Raw genomic sequence first — 15,707 nt, 5'->3', positions numbered from 1 at the left:
ATTATGTACTTGGTGAAGTAATTATTCTGATAAAGTAGGTGCTAATACGGAACTTGTATATGTACTTAACAAACATCAAGAGACGTACAAAAGCCGAAATTGCCCAACTTGAAAATCAGTAAATATTTGCGAAGGACCAATACAACTCAAGGCACAGTCCTGTGGTCCCAACTATGAGCAGAACACCGGAGAAACATCCTGACTATCAGTTGCTAATAAAACTCAGCAAAAACTCAAACTTCTTATTCTATCATTGAAAACTTTGCTTTTATTTTCTGATTTATTAATTAAAGATTGAACTGGAAAAACTCTCTAAAATTAATAAGTTAAAACAGGCTACATTAGAGTTATAGTATGGATAAATAAAGCTCTAAAACCCAAGGCAACTAGTGGATATATCGCGCATCCGAACTATAATAGTGGATATATCGCGCATCCGAACTAGTGGATATATCGCGCATACTTGCTAAATCTATTCAAAATATATCCGCTAAAAATCGCACTGTGAAACACCAAAATAAGTCCTTGAAAAATGACAATTAATCACATTATTTACTGCTACTATTAACCTCAGAAAACACCATGAGGAACATTAAAAATCAGTGCGTAACACCAATTCTCATCGCAGGATGGGAACATTGTGACGTTTCCGCAAACAGGATCACAGCCCTCATCTACAAAGATACATCCCGTGAAAAGATAACGAGCAAAAGCAACTCGATCAGCTCTGACGTTTAAATTCAGAAGGGCCTCAGAATGGACACCTTGAATTTGGTCTGTGAATGCTTTTTGTGCCTCTTCTACTGTCAATTCCCTTTTCTTTTCCCAAACAGGCGCAAATTTGCTCAACAAACTGTTGTTGATATTGGGCACATGTTTATCCAAAAAAGAGTAGAACTCGCGTTGAGTGTCTTGATCCCAACAAGAAGAGAACCATATCTGAAGGATTGTTTTGTCACTCACTTCCGTCTTCGGTCTCTTCATCATCTCATATATCAACACGCTCCTTGCCACTGAAACTTCCGCCTGGTCATAACCATAAATGTGCAACTTCCCTTCGAAAGGAATAGAGTAATCAGCCCAGAGCAGCTGACACAAGTCTACGTACCCGAATGACACGTGGGTTCTGTCAATCGCCTTAATCCTAGGAAACACTTGGGGTGTTTCTCAATATTTGCTGGGCATTTGCTGTCCCAGCCACGCCGCAGTCAGAACACTCGGATGAATAAGGCTTTGGTTCGCCATCAAAAATGTCACCATACTTCAAGTTTGGACTCCTCAAAAACTTTTGGACACTTTTCTGATCAAGTTTTGCCCAACGTGAAGCCAGTCTCTGGTGCGCAAATTCCATGTCTGCAAAAGCTTCGTATCCCATTTCTGGCAACTTGTGGAACATCTTGTTTTCCCATTCTTGAACCAGACGATTGTACCGCATTTGCTCATTTGGATACACAGCTTTATACTCAGATGCGAAGTCAGGATACATCTCGTTCTTTTCACTTTTCTCTGCCAGGTCATACCAAATATCCAGAAGCGAGCATTCCCTGCTTTTTAGTTTCGGCAGCGACTCTTCTAATTTCTGAGCGGCGGATTGTTCGTATCCACTGAGCATTGCCTTGTTTGTATTGCAAAGCTTTTTATGTGTTTTCCAATCTGCACGCTGACATTCCTGAAAGAGTAACTTGAATACTATTTTTGAGTCATGGGACATAAACCGTACATAAAATCATTACTGCCTAAGTTATGAGAACCCGAAATTTTGCCCCATTTCTGTTTTGGTTATAACTTTAAAATCAAGTTTTTACACATTTTGAAGCCGCCTTAACGCAAATTGTCGACATATATGTTCTTCCTTACCCTTGGTAACTTGAGATACATTTGGAGGTTTATGGCCCAATTAGCTGTGTGAGGCAGATTGTGATTAAAACGTGTCTGTGATAACAAAATTTGACAACAAAATTTCTTGCATTTGGTAGTTCGATTTTATAACTTTGGCTTGAAATTTCCTTGAATTAATCAAACTTAAGGATGTCCTTTGTATCATGGCAAGGATCATATTTTCCTAAGATTTGAATAAAGCTTTGGTTCTAATTTGAACAAGAAATCAGTCCCTCGCACAAACATTTCAATTCAGAAAAGCTGAGGTTGGTCATCCCACAAAAATGTAAAATATATTGTGGCGCAGCTTCTGCTTGTTGATGTTTTTTTTTTAAATGAACCAAGTCGTAATAAAACAGGAAACTATGGCAACTCAGTTGTGAAGAAGTATCAAACTAACAATTACCCAACGTACTGATAATGCAGTTCTCGGGTTGACTCTGAACTGGGGCGCTCTGCTATCGCTCTTTCTGATTCTCTGTTTGAACAAGTTAATAGAACGCTTCAGTTTCGTTTGTGCTTTAACTTTACCCAAAAAACTTGCATAGTGAAAACTTTGAAAACCCTCCCGACGTGTCTCTAAGTTTTCCCCCAAAGTTTACATTACCTTAAAATCGCCTAGGCACAGTTCATAAAGTAAAATTCCAGGATTTGACAAGCGCAATCAAAGAAGCCCACTCATTGTGCAGAGGGTATGGAGTTCATTATTTTGCAAGACATCATCTGAGTTCATGGTTATTATAGGAAAGTGATGGGTGAAAATCGCTTGATTGCCAATAACTACAACATTTTGCTCTGCTTTTGACCAGTAGCAGAACTAATCATCAGCCATATCCAAAAATCAACTCTCAGTTGAAGATAATCAAATCAGCATATTTAATTAGGGCAAAATTAATAAGCAGAGATTTTCCGACAATTTCTTGAGTCTTCCAAGAGTATGTTTTGACATCTGCAAAATATTACTACTGTAGCCTAGCACAATATAAGTTCAGGCAAATTAGGAATTATGGAATCATATTAACCATTGGTTAACTGAGCTGAGATATCCAAATGATTCTTTAGCAGACGAAATGGTCAATCTTTTGAGGGCATTTCTGTTGCTTCAAACCTCTAGTCAATTACAGTTTAAAAATTTCAGATAATTTTACTTGAAGACTTTCCTGATTTCAATTGAATTGTTAACTCCAATTGATTCCGCCCAAAATGGTCGTCAACTTGCTTGAATTTAACAGAAAAAAATCTACCAAAAACTTTGAGACCTTTTAGATGTACTTTGAGACATTATATTACCGCGAAAACGTATTAAAAATTGAAATGAACAGATGAGGCAAGTTCTGCAGCTCAAATGTCCTTTCTTGAGGTTTTGAGATGGACATACTTTTCACTGCAATCTTTTAATCGAAAAATATGCCTTTGGCTTTTAAAGTTTCTTAGAAAAAACCATATAGTAAGAAAGATTTGTTGAGTCAGAGCCCGGTCTTAGTTGAGAACAGTTATCGCAGTGCTGTAGCGACGGGGAAATTGACACAAAATTTTCTAATGGTTTGTTTGATATTCTCAATTGTTTAAACGGCAAAAACCTGACAAAACCTAATTTCGGCTTTTTAAGTTCTTTTATTTTATAGTTGTGCTGCTATACGCTTTTAATTATGTGATTCCTGTAGAATTTAAAATTCAGCTAAGGTGGTTCGGGGCCTTAGCCTCTAAATTCCAACAAATTTTGAAAATAATTCCTAAGTTTAGTTTTTCTCTAAGTTAGCCCTCTAGGCGACTTTAATTCTCTTAAAGACCTTCTGCCCAAACTAACTTATAAAGGAAAACGGGCACACTTCTATACTTAGCAAAAGTTAACTTACACCAGTTAACTTCTAGTACTTATGCCTACTAAGAAAACTATAACAAAAACAGGCCGAAATCTAGCTAAGAACTCTCTGTCTTACCAACAGAAAGGAGAGATTTCACTTACAAAATTAAATTCAAAAAGAAGCTCTGAGAAAGTACAAAAATCAAGCGGTATATATACTCCGCAAAAGTAAATAAAAGAGATATAATCAAGTCCGATTTCTTTTTATAAATTAATCTCATGCGAAAAGTCCCAAAAAATCCCATGGTTAAAACAAGTTCATCCCTAATTTAGTAAGTAACCTCTAATTTGAGCTGAGAAATCTTAAGTTTCATCAAAGGTTATGAATCCGTTCAGTTCAGACAAAGTCAGAATTGTCAGTACTTATCAAAATCAATATTTGTTGAATAAACCGCCTCTAAAGTCCTAACTTACTTAGCCATTATTCTTTCTATTTAATTTAATTCGAAACTTCTGAGAAATAACCCAAGGTTAGTACTTTGCCATAATTTCTTAAGTTTTCTTAAATTTCATAAGATAGCTTAAGTTAGAAATTCCATTTCTACAATTCCATTGTTGTTGACTATGTTCGTCTTAATATCGCATAAATTGATAAATGGTAATACACGTAGATTGTCTTTGTTGCTATTCTTAATGCGATCAAAACTATTCAGAGATACTAGTTTGATGATTTTTTAAGTCTCGAAATGAATCATGGAAAACGGCCAAAGGCTTGGTGTCAAACCATTTAATATCAATGGATTCTAATCCCAAATGAATAATTACATTTTTCCTACAGATTCACAATTGGTGGGTGAAAAGGGTGACAACTTTCTTACGATCCTGTTCGTTCCTAAACACCAAGATTTTGAATTCTGAAAAATAAACCTCAATTCTCTAAAGTGACGAAAGTAAACCATATTTTCGATTTTCTCTATTTTTCGAAGTTAACTTAATTTTAAGCTATCAAATCTGGTGTTCTATCTGGCCCAACTTTTCTGTTTTCCGCTCTTTCTACTTTTTAGGTACCAAAACTGGGTTCTGATAACCACTATAGACTTACAGTCAGAATTATCGTATTCTTCAGAGCGGTCTGTGACACACAAAATGCGTTTTATTCAGCTTTCCCATGTGTGGAGTCAATATTAAGCAGATTTTGTGAGGTTGAACTTGTCGCTTCAGAGCGGTATTCTTTTTAAAACTATATTTCAAGTGACAATAAATCTGTTTTCAAAAAAAAGTCAAACTATCACTTTGTTTTGCCCATGTTTAAACCGTTATTTTTACCGTTCCATTTTTCCAGTTTGTATATCTTTACTTTGCTCTGCTTTTCTTAGTTTCCTAGTTTAGCAGACTCTTGGGGTACCGTTTTACTCTCTTAAACTGCACTAATCATACAAACTATGCAGTTCAGCTAATGAAATCGGAAATCATTCAGATGAAAACTGTTAATCAAAACGATCAATTTCATTATTGACACCTCAATCTCAGCGACAATTACCGACCAATAACAACTACCTAAACCAAAATTAAATAAACATCTGACTTTTTTAAGGTGATCTGGCGTTTAAATTAAGCCTAACAAATCATAATTTTCCTTTTGGACTCACTGTGTCACGATTTTTCACAGCATAAGTTTTTGATCCTTTCTCCTCTTGATACGCAGCAAAATATATTTTGGCACCACTTCAAATCATCAACAAGAGCCATCAGCCAGCAAGAAATAACTTTTGATACTGGAAAAACTTAGAATTTGTCAAAAGTCGAAAATGGTCAAAACTGAAAAATGTTACAAGTTGGGACCAAAAAATTTGTTAAATTTTATAAATTGTTTATTTTATGATACTTTTGGTGATCATTAAAAGTCAAATACCCTATATTGGGGCATTTAGAGCCACGAAATAACCATACATGCTTATTTCAACAAAAATGAATATTGTAGTAATTTGACATTTACTATGTAAACAATATAAAAAAATCGCTTTACTTGAGTAACCAATCAGGAAAAGTAAAATTGATGTTAAAAAAGATATTTTTTTTATTATTTACTTTCAACCAATTGTTAAAATATTGCAACCATATTGTATTTAGAACCATTAGAAACTGTTATCAAGAGCAGTTGGCTCTCAGATTAGACTATAATTTTATTCTTCAAAAAATTGATTCTTTTTGCTAAATTTTGCTTGATCTTACAATCTTCCGAGTTTCAGTGTTAGTTGAGCTTTCTTGGCAAGAAGTTAGCAAGATTCCTAAAACTGGCTAAAACCTTACAAACTTCTGCCCGAGATTGAACATATATAAGATTTTCTTAACTTCAATCAGAATCAAAGATACAGTCTTTTAATACGTCTGAGCGACTAATTGTTTCTACGTTATTATTAGTCAATCGAACCTTGTGAATAACCAGTCGGGCGTAAAGCTCGAGAAGTAGGCTGAGATTTTTTGGTTCCGCTGAGACTTTTGAGCAGCCGCTTGAACTTTTGAAAACTGTTGCTCCAATTTTGAGTGAGTTTTCAAGTCTGAAAAAGTTGAAAACAGAACACTTATGCGACTCCCAAAAACAGACATTAGGTAATCAGGTGGAACAGTTAGTAGGGAAGCTAGCTGAAATCTATTCAAAATGGATTCGAAAAATAAAGCGAGAAGGTGGCACTCAAGATTTTATGGAGGCCAGTAATAGTAGGAGTTACTTTCGGGACCTGGACAAGCAGTACGGACAAGAGTCGATGACACAACCAGGAACAACAAGGCGTGCCAGAATTCCAAAACAATCAGAGAAGCCAAAATCCCTTGCACGACTTTCGTAACAGATGGATTGAGCTACAAAACCAGTGATTCAAACTATCCCACAAGTAATGTATCAACCGAGTGGTGATTCAAGAGAATTATCAGAACTCCAGTTATCGGGTTTTTAGGAAACTTTTTGGAGTAGCCCGAGTGGGCAGAACTTTTTATGTCATTGTGCATCAAAAGCGACTCAGAGATACTGAAAAGATCCAGTATTTCAATATTAGCCTCAAGGGTCAGGCAAAAGCGGTGATTTCTGGACCGGATTTTAGTTCATAGGCATAATATCATGCCTGGGACGTTCTCTGCAAAAACTTTGGCAAACTGAGAGTCATAGTCGAATCACCCTCCAGTTATACACTACAACTCCAGTGGCATTGTTCGTTTTGCAAACGTAGTCACAAACACAGTTAATTTTTTCACTCGACTAGGATTTCTGCATGATCTGGAATTGAATGAAATTCTGAGTTCTGCAACCAGAAAACTTTCCTACAAACTTAAAGAGCAGTGGCTACGATACTTACTTGATCATCAACTGTTAGCAGCAAATTTTATTGCATTCAAAGACAGGTTAGAATCAACATCTTTCATAAATGAAGCCCTGTGAGCGCAGAAAAACTCCGACTTTCAAAGTCGCAAAAAATAAAAATACAAGCACTTTCGCATCTGACGTTGATGATTCTACAAAACCGAAGAACTCAGAATGTCATATCAAATAAGAACAGCTTACCATTTGGAGTTGCGAGAAGTTTAAATCAGTGAAACTAAATGAACGACCAGTCAGACTGTGTTTTAATTGTCTGAGACCTGGCCAGCGGTCAAAGGGTTGCAAAAGTAGAAGCAAGGTACCGAATTATGGAAAACGACACAAAAATTTGTTGCACAGGGACTTGTCAAAGGATGAGTCCACAACTGTTGCCTCCGATGCTACGTCAGCAGTAACAGCGATCATCACACAAGGGGACTCCCTCTAGTGCGCATCAAACTAGTTAATGAAAACCACAGCTTGAGTGTGCTGGCAATGTGCGGTACAGAATCCTCAATTTCATTCATGAATTGATCATTCGTATCTACAACGCACCTGCCAGCCCGAAAACCGTCCCTCTCAGTAGCAGGAATCCACGGATCACAAGATGTTAAAACGGAAACAGTGCCGATATCGATTTCAGCACACGCAAAAGGTCTACCATTGACAACAGTGCAATTTTATGTTGAAGAGAATTAGTTTGGGTGACAAAATTGTAAATATGCAATTGTTGAAAGATCGCTATACATATTTGAGGAACCTGCCCAATCGGAGCTACAATCATAATCAAATTCATATTATTCGTGGACAGGACAGTTACGGCATATATGACTCATGAGAACTCAAAATGTCAGACAAGAAAACTACACTGTGGGCAGTGAAATCGAAAAATAAATGGGTTTTACCAGCGAAGCAAAGAGCAACTCTTGCAACAACATCAAACTCAATGTTAGAGGACAAGTCAGCAAGCCAGTTGAGTAAATGGTGTGACATTGAATCCTACGCCTCAAATTGTGAAGTCACCGGTCATTTGAAAGACGATCGAAGAGCAATCAAAACAGTGGAGCAAACAATTCGATTCATCGGTGAAAGATACGAAATTGGACTTCTGTGGCGAGAAGATGAATTGATGGTACAAAATAATTTCTACTTGGCTACGGGGCATATCAAGTCCCTAGAACGACGCCTACAGAGAGACGATACATTACGACAACATTATCAGGAAACCAACGACACCGACGTTAAAGCAGACTATGTCCGCAAAGTCAAACAAGTTGAACTGAACGATATCAGAGACAAAATTCAATGGTATTTGCTACATCATCCTGTCATCAAACCGCATAAAACCAAAGAAGTTGGAACAGTGTGCAACGCAGCAGCAAAGCATCAAGTTTTGGCCCTCAACGACAAACTTCCCTCTGAACCAGAAATTTTGCAGGATCTGATTGGAAAAATTTTTCGCTTCAGTGAACACCAAATAAAGCACTCAGTCAACAAAGAAGCAATGTTTCTCCAAGTTCTTGTGCCAAGCGATGACAACCGATGATTACAATTTTTCTAGCGAGACGATCCAGAGCAGAGGATATAAATCTACGAGTATACACGACCCGTTTTGTGGTGGAGATCTCGCCGTTTTATGCAAATTAAGCTTTGCAGCAAATGGCGGAAAATAACGGAAAAGACGACGAAAAAACTGTTAGGCAAACTTCTACATGGACGTCCTCAAGACAGTCTGAGCACCTCAAGAAGCCACTCAAATTTACCGAAAAATTTGAAAGCATAGGACAAAGAATTGTAGACCGAACACTCAACAATTTTCAGTGTTTTGTGCGCTGAAGTGAGAAAAAGGGACGACGTCAATGAATTCACTATATTTCGAAAAGTGATGTACAAATTTGAGACAACACAAGTTCACGGAAGCTTCAGAAGAAACAATGTGTATTGTGGCATATCTGAAAGACGAAGCAATATTAATACTTACCTAGGTGATAGGAAAATGCCGTGTAGCACCTATCAGACACTCGACGCCTCCGAATTTAGAGCTTCAAGGCGCAACCTACGAAGTTTGTCTCAGAAGGCAGTTATTGATGACATGATGTGAAAATTGACAAATCTGTCATTGGCCATATTCATCTATGGTGTAAGAGTGACTACAGTCAGCTTTCAAGAAACAACAAGTGTTTATTGCCAACAGGGCAACAGAAATACTGGAGAAATCTTCTAAAGAATAATGGAGATGTCAAAGGCATTGAAATCCCTGCAGACATTGCCATCAGAGGAAATTCCATCCAACACCTGTTCAAAGCGAGAGTTTTTCGGATGTTTCGAAGTCGATAACAAATAGCAAAGAAATCTCAAAAACCTTGAACATTGTCATATTGTTACCCTTCATGGAAGATTGAGCAGTTTTAGTGAATTGTCGACTGAAACATTCGAATCTTGATTACAATGCAAAGCTTCCAACACTTTCAAAACAGACTTTCCAGTAGTACAACTACTGTTGAAGAGAGCGCTTTGTGACAAACTACTCGAGGGCGCGGAGTACGTAGGAGACATGCTCCATTAAGAGTACTGGATCATCAAAATAAAAAATGCGTTAAGGAAAATAAAGTCGAGATGTGTCAAATCTAGATGCAAAAACATCAATCCTATTCATCCAACGATGCCAAACTTATCCCAGGAAACACGATGAACTTGTGTTCCCATTTACCTATACCGGAGTCGAATGGTTCTGACGCCTTGAAGTCAAATTCCTTTGACGTTCAATGAGGTGATGATGTTGCCTGTTCACTAGACTAACAACAAAAGAAGAGCAGTATAAATCGAAGTTGTAGAGTAATTGGACACCGAGTCATGTCTAGATGCAGTGACAAGATTCATTGCAAGACGTGGCTACCAGAACACATCGTCAGTGACAAGGCAACACATTCCTTTGGAGCAGCCAACGAGCTGGTAGCATTCATGGACGCGTGGGACAAAGCTAAGACTGAGAGTGACTCAGCTAAGAAAAAAACTGTTAGGAAATTCAACCTGGAGCTCCAAATTTTGGTGGAATCAGGGAGAGACTAGTTATAAATTCCAAGAAAGACATTTTTTTGCAGTCTTTGAGAGACTACATCAAAGTTGCAAGAAAGTCATGATTGCAAACTTGCACAACCGAAACCCCGCCGACAAGGTACTCAGCATCATAAAGTACAATGTGTCTCTTAGAGCAAACAGTCAACGCAAGATCCCTAACAGCAGTAAGTGACAACTCTGAAAACTTGAGAGCACTCACGCCAAATCATTTCTTGTTTTGACGGGAAAACGCGAGCGCTCCAGTCGCGTCATCCAGTAAACTCTACCATTACCAAAAAAATTCTTCAAACGGCCCAAACTTATGCCCATATGACTTAGAAAAACATGGAATCGCGAATACTTCTCTCAAGGGAACCCGAGATCGAAGTGGTCAAAAGAGTATTTGCAAATCCTGATAAAAGGCGAGCTACTATGGCCAGTAGATGACTGTGTGATACGTTGTAAGTACAAACAGGGACGAATCATTGAGATCTTCACTGGCAACGACCATGTTGTGCAATTAGCGAGAATCAAAACGGCACATAGAGAGCAAAACGGCAAATGAGTTAAAACTTTAGAGAAAATTGAGAATATGTCAAATTTCAAAACATTGTCGAAACTGAAAAAAATTTCAAGTTGGGACCAAAAATTTGTTTAGCCCCAAATTTTGGGGAGCTTAAACCCGAGCAACCCGAGAATTTAGCACATAGTTAGAAAAACATCTATGTCATTCATGGTTGCAAGGAAGGTTCAGGCACCAAACCAACAAATGTTGCCATTAGCACTTATATGACGCAAAATTGGCATTTTTGATATTTTGTCATTTACTGTTAAAATTCTTAAATTGTTTATTTTTTGGTAATATAGCTGTTCATTAAAGGTCAAATGCCGTAGACGTTAGGCATTCATTGCTTGGCAACAACTTTCCCCATTGATGTCAACAAAATTAAATGTTGCAGTAATTTGGCGTTTACTAAGTAAAAATTGACTTAAATCACTTTACTAGATTAAACAAACAGAAACGACAAACGTGATAAATGATATTTACTTGATTTAATCCATTTACTTTAACCGAATTTTTTGAGCAGTGAAATCATATTGTAGTTAGAATCATTGGAAACTGTCACAAAAAGTAGTTGCCACTGAGAATAGACTTCAATTCTTCAACAACCTAAGTCTTATTTGCTAGATCTTAAAATGTTCCCAGTTTTAAGTTAATTGAGCTTTCTAGGCAAGAAGTTAGCAATACTACTAACGCTAGTGGAAGCCGTAAGAATTTCAGCTCGAGATTAAACAAGAATTATCACTCAGAGTTTTCTTAACCTCTTCTGATCTTCTTAATCAGAATTAAAGTTACAGTCCCTTAAAACGGCGAGTGACTAATTGTTTCTACGAGATTATTAGTCAATATAACCCTGTGACGAACCAAACCGGCGTAACGCTCAAGAACCAGGCTGTAGCATTTCAGTTCGGTTGAGATTCTTGAGCAAATTTCAATGGTATTTGCTACATCATCCCGTCATCAAACCGCATAAAACCAAAAAAGTAGGAAGAGTGTGCAACGCAGCAGCAAAGTATCAAGTTTTGGCCCTCAACGACAAACTTCAATCTGGACCAAATCTGTTGCAGGGTCTGATTGAAAATATTCTTCGCTTCAGAGAACACCAAATAAAGCGTTCAGTCAACAAAGAAGCGATGTTTCTTCAAGTTGCTGTGCCAAGCGATGACAACCGATGATTACAATTTTTCTAGCGAGACGATCCAGAGCAGAGGATATAAATCTACGAGTATACACGACCCGTTTTGTGGTGGAGATCTCGCCGTTTTATGCAAATTAAGCTTTGCAGCAAATGGCGGAAAATAACGGAAAAGACGACGAAAAAACTGTTAGGCAAACTTCTACATGGACATCTTCAAGACAGTCTGGGCACCTCAAGAAGCAACTCAAATTTACCGAAAAATTTGAGACATCCTCAGCAGAGGTGGATTCAAAGAGACGAAATGGATATCAAGTGGAGATTATTTAAGTCATAGATCCAGAGAGAGACAGGTCAAGGAAAATTGTGATAACTTTCGAAGCAGAGCCACAATCATTCTCAACCCTGGGACTAAGGTGGCATTTGGACACAGATAGTCTCATTGTCTGTCGCTGACTTGAGCAAGAAGTTCCACCAATCTTATCTCAGAGAGTTGTCCTATCCCTTATTGCAGCACTGTTCGACGCTTTTGGGATATCTTCATCCTTCACCATAGGAATGCAGGTCCTACTCAAAAGTTTTTGGGCAGCATTAGTACACAAATAGGACAAAAAATTTCAGACCGAACTCAAAAATTTTCAGTGTTTTGTGCTCTGAAGTGAGAGAAATTAGGACAATATCAAAAAAATGACTTTTTCGAAAACGGATGTACAAAATTGAGACTACACACCTTCACGGAAGCATCAGAAGAAACATTATGCATTTTGGCATATCTGCAAGATGAAGCAACATCAAAACTTATCTATGTCATAGAAAGAGGCCGTGCAGCACCAATCAGACACACGATGCCTCCGAAGTTAGAGCTTCAAGGCTCAACCTAAGAAGTTTGTCTCAGAAGGCAGTTATTGATGACATGATGTGAAAATTGACAAATCTGTCATTGGACATATTCATCTATGGTGTAAGAGTGACTACAGTCAGCTTTCAAGAAACAACAAGTGTTTATTGCCAACAGGGCAGCAGAAATACTGGAGAAATCTTCTATAGAATAATGGAGATGTCAAAGGCATTGAAATCCCTGCAGACATTGCCATCAGAGGAAATTCCATCCAACACCTGTTCAAAGCGAGAGTTTTTCGGATGTTTCGAAGTCGATAACAAATAGCAAAGAAATCTCAAAAGCCTTGAACCTTGTCATATTGTTACCCTTCATAGAAGATTGAACAGTTGAGTGAAATGTCGACTAAAAAATATTCGAACCTTGATTACAGTGCAAAACCTCCAATACTGTTGACAACAGACCTTTCAGTAGTACAACTACTGTTGGAGAGAGCGCATCGTGACAAACTACAAGAGGGCACGGAGTATGTGGGAAACATGGTCCATCAAGAGTACTGGATCATCAAAATAAAAAATGCGTTAAGGAAAATAAAGTTGAGATGTGTCAAATCCAGATGCAAAAACATCAAACCCATTTATCCACCGGTGCCAAACTTACTCCGAGAAAGACTTGATTTACATGTGTTCCCATTTACCTATAACGGAGTTGATTGGTTCGGACGCCTTGAAGTCAAATTCCTACGACGTTCAATGACGTGATGGTGTTTTCTCTTCAATAGTCTAACAATAAGAGAAGAGCAGCACATATCGAAGTTGTAGAATAAATGGACACCGAATCATGTCTAGATGCAGTGACAGGATTCATTGCAAATAGGGCTTCCCGAACACAACATCAGCGACAGCGAAACAAATTCCATTGGAGCAGTCAACGACCTGGTAGCATTCATGGACGCGTGGGACAAAGCTAAGATTGAGAGTGACTCAGCTCAGAAAAAAACTGTTTGGAAATTCAATCTGGAGCTCCCAATTTTGGTGGAATCAGGGAGAGACTAGTTAAAAATTGCAAGAAAGTTATTTTTTTTGCAGTCTTGGAGAGACTATATCAAGGTTGCAAGAAAGTCAGGATTGTAATCTTGCACAACCGAAACCCCACCGACGAAGTACTCGGCATCATAATGTACAATGTGTCTTTTAGAGCAAACAGTCAACGCAAGATCCCTAACAGCAGTAAGTGACAACTCTTTCTCCGAGATTATTAGTCAATCGAACCCTGTGAAGAACCAGGCCGGCGTAACGCTCGAGAACCAGGCTGTTGCATTTCACTTCCGTTGAACTTCTTGAGCAGCCGCAACAAAATTGCAAAAAAATGTTTTGCGCAGTTGTTTTATGTCGAGCTTTTACGTTGAAAGACAAACAACTAAGCTTGTATTATGCTTTCTTTTTTCCGAATGATAGTACGGAACGTGTTTCGTATATATTGATATCTAATTTTTGATCCGTTAATGGTTATAGTCAAGACAATAATTGTTTGAATTTGAAAAAAAAAATACAAATTAATTAGAGGAAGCTAACCTGTGAGCAGTAGTACGTTGCTTTACAACGGATGCATCTATTAGTAGTTCGCTTTTTGCACACATGGCATAACATTTTTCTCAATATAGCGTTTGCTGATTTTTAATGAAAGTTAATCGTCAATTAAAACCATTCAACATCTGACAGAATCTGAAGTTAAATCGAAAGAAAAAGAAACGATGAACAAATTGTATACGAACAAATAAGTATTCTGAAAGCTATAGAATATATTGTCTATGCCTATATGGCTGCGCATTTTGCCATTATATGTTTTCATTCGCGCTTAGAAGGTTGATGGTATGGTGTGCGTTAAACGAACGCATTGTTTTTCCGAGAAATACAAGTGAAGTTGCCAATTACGTTGGTAGATTTATGATGTACGTTTTCATCAACAGGGTGGATTGCCATATGCGTTGTAACTGAGTTCATTTCTTATGTCTTCAATACAACTTCATCAGTAGCAGTGAAAATTAAAGCAACTACGTATTTAGTTTAAATCGCATCTCTTTGATAAATTTCACACGAATATGCTTTGCATGAACGTTGATGTTTTTTGAGTGAAATTTGCCAAAATTTTGCATGAAAAACGACTTCATGTAAACTTACAGGAGAAATAGTGCACTTTAACATTAAAGTTACACGGAAACTCTTGATAACCAACACGAGAGGTTCATGTAAATTTGAGCGAAAAATGAAGCATAGAATAGTATTCGACAGTGAATTTTTGCTCGATTTCATTCGTTTAGAAAACAAACAAATCGACAATTTTAGCACTTTGACAGCCCGACGAACCAATTATGCACTAAGTCTTTAATCAGACACACCAACGGTTTCCTACTATTATAACAGAGCATTCCAAGGATTTCTTGCATTTTCAGTGCTAATATACCGACGATATCTCAGGTTTTTTAAAGCAAACATGTACCGCTGCTTTCTTACTCTCCAAAACCCGACATACATACTAAATAAAGTTAAGGTAAATTTACCTTACCGGAGTTAAGGTTAATTGTTGATTAGGCAAAAGTTAAGGTACCTTAACAAAGACCTTAATATTACCCAAATTTCCCTTAAAATTACCTTAAATAATTACCCGAACTGTAGCGGTAAACTTTCCCTAACTTTACCCTAACTTACCTTAATTGTTTACCTAAAATTACCCTAATTTTAAGGTAAATTTCTGGCTTTGTTAGGGCTAAGTTAGGGGAATTTTTCAGGTAACGTTAAGGTAATTAATTAAGATACTTTTAAGGCAAGTTAGAGTAAAATTTAAGGTTTTTTTAAAGGTAGTGAGGTCTTAACTTTTCAGTTAAAGTTCAGTTAAAGTTAGGGTTAGTCAAGGCGAGTTAAGGAAAAACAAATCTGCCTTAACTGTTCAGGTGAGTTAGGATGTTTTTTAAGGTAAAATTACCATCACATTTTTTGTGTGTATTGAAAAGTTCGTAGGTTTAAGACCTGTAATATCGTTGATACATGAAATTCTCACGATTTCTCAAATTTGAAATCAAAC

At 37.4% G+C, this 15,707-nt stretch overlaps 1 pseudogene; it reads right to left on the bottom strand.

The window, feature by feature from the left end:
* Positions 1-555: 555 nt before the first annotated feature.
* LOC142345423 (uncharacterized) lies at positions 556-14,493 on the bottom strand (annotated as a pseudogene).
* Positions 14,494-15,707: the final 1,214 nt, after the last annotated feature.

This window comes from Convolutriloba macropyga, chromosome 9 (genome assembly GCF_964194025.1).
Source record: "Convolutriloba macropyga chromosome 9, txConMacr16.3, whole genome shotgun sequence".
Lineage (NCBI taxonomy): Eukaryota > Metazoa > Xenacoelomorpha > Acoela > Convolutidae > Convolutriloba > Convolutriloba macropyga.
This window is presented reverse-complemented; position numbering and strand designations above follow the sequence as displayed.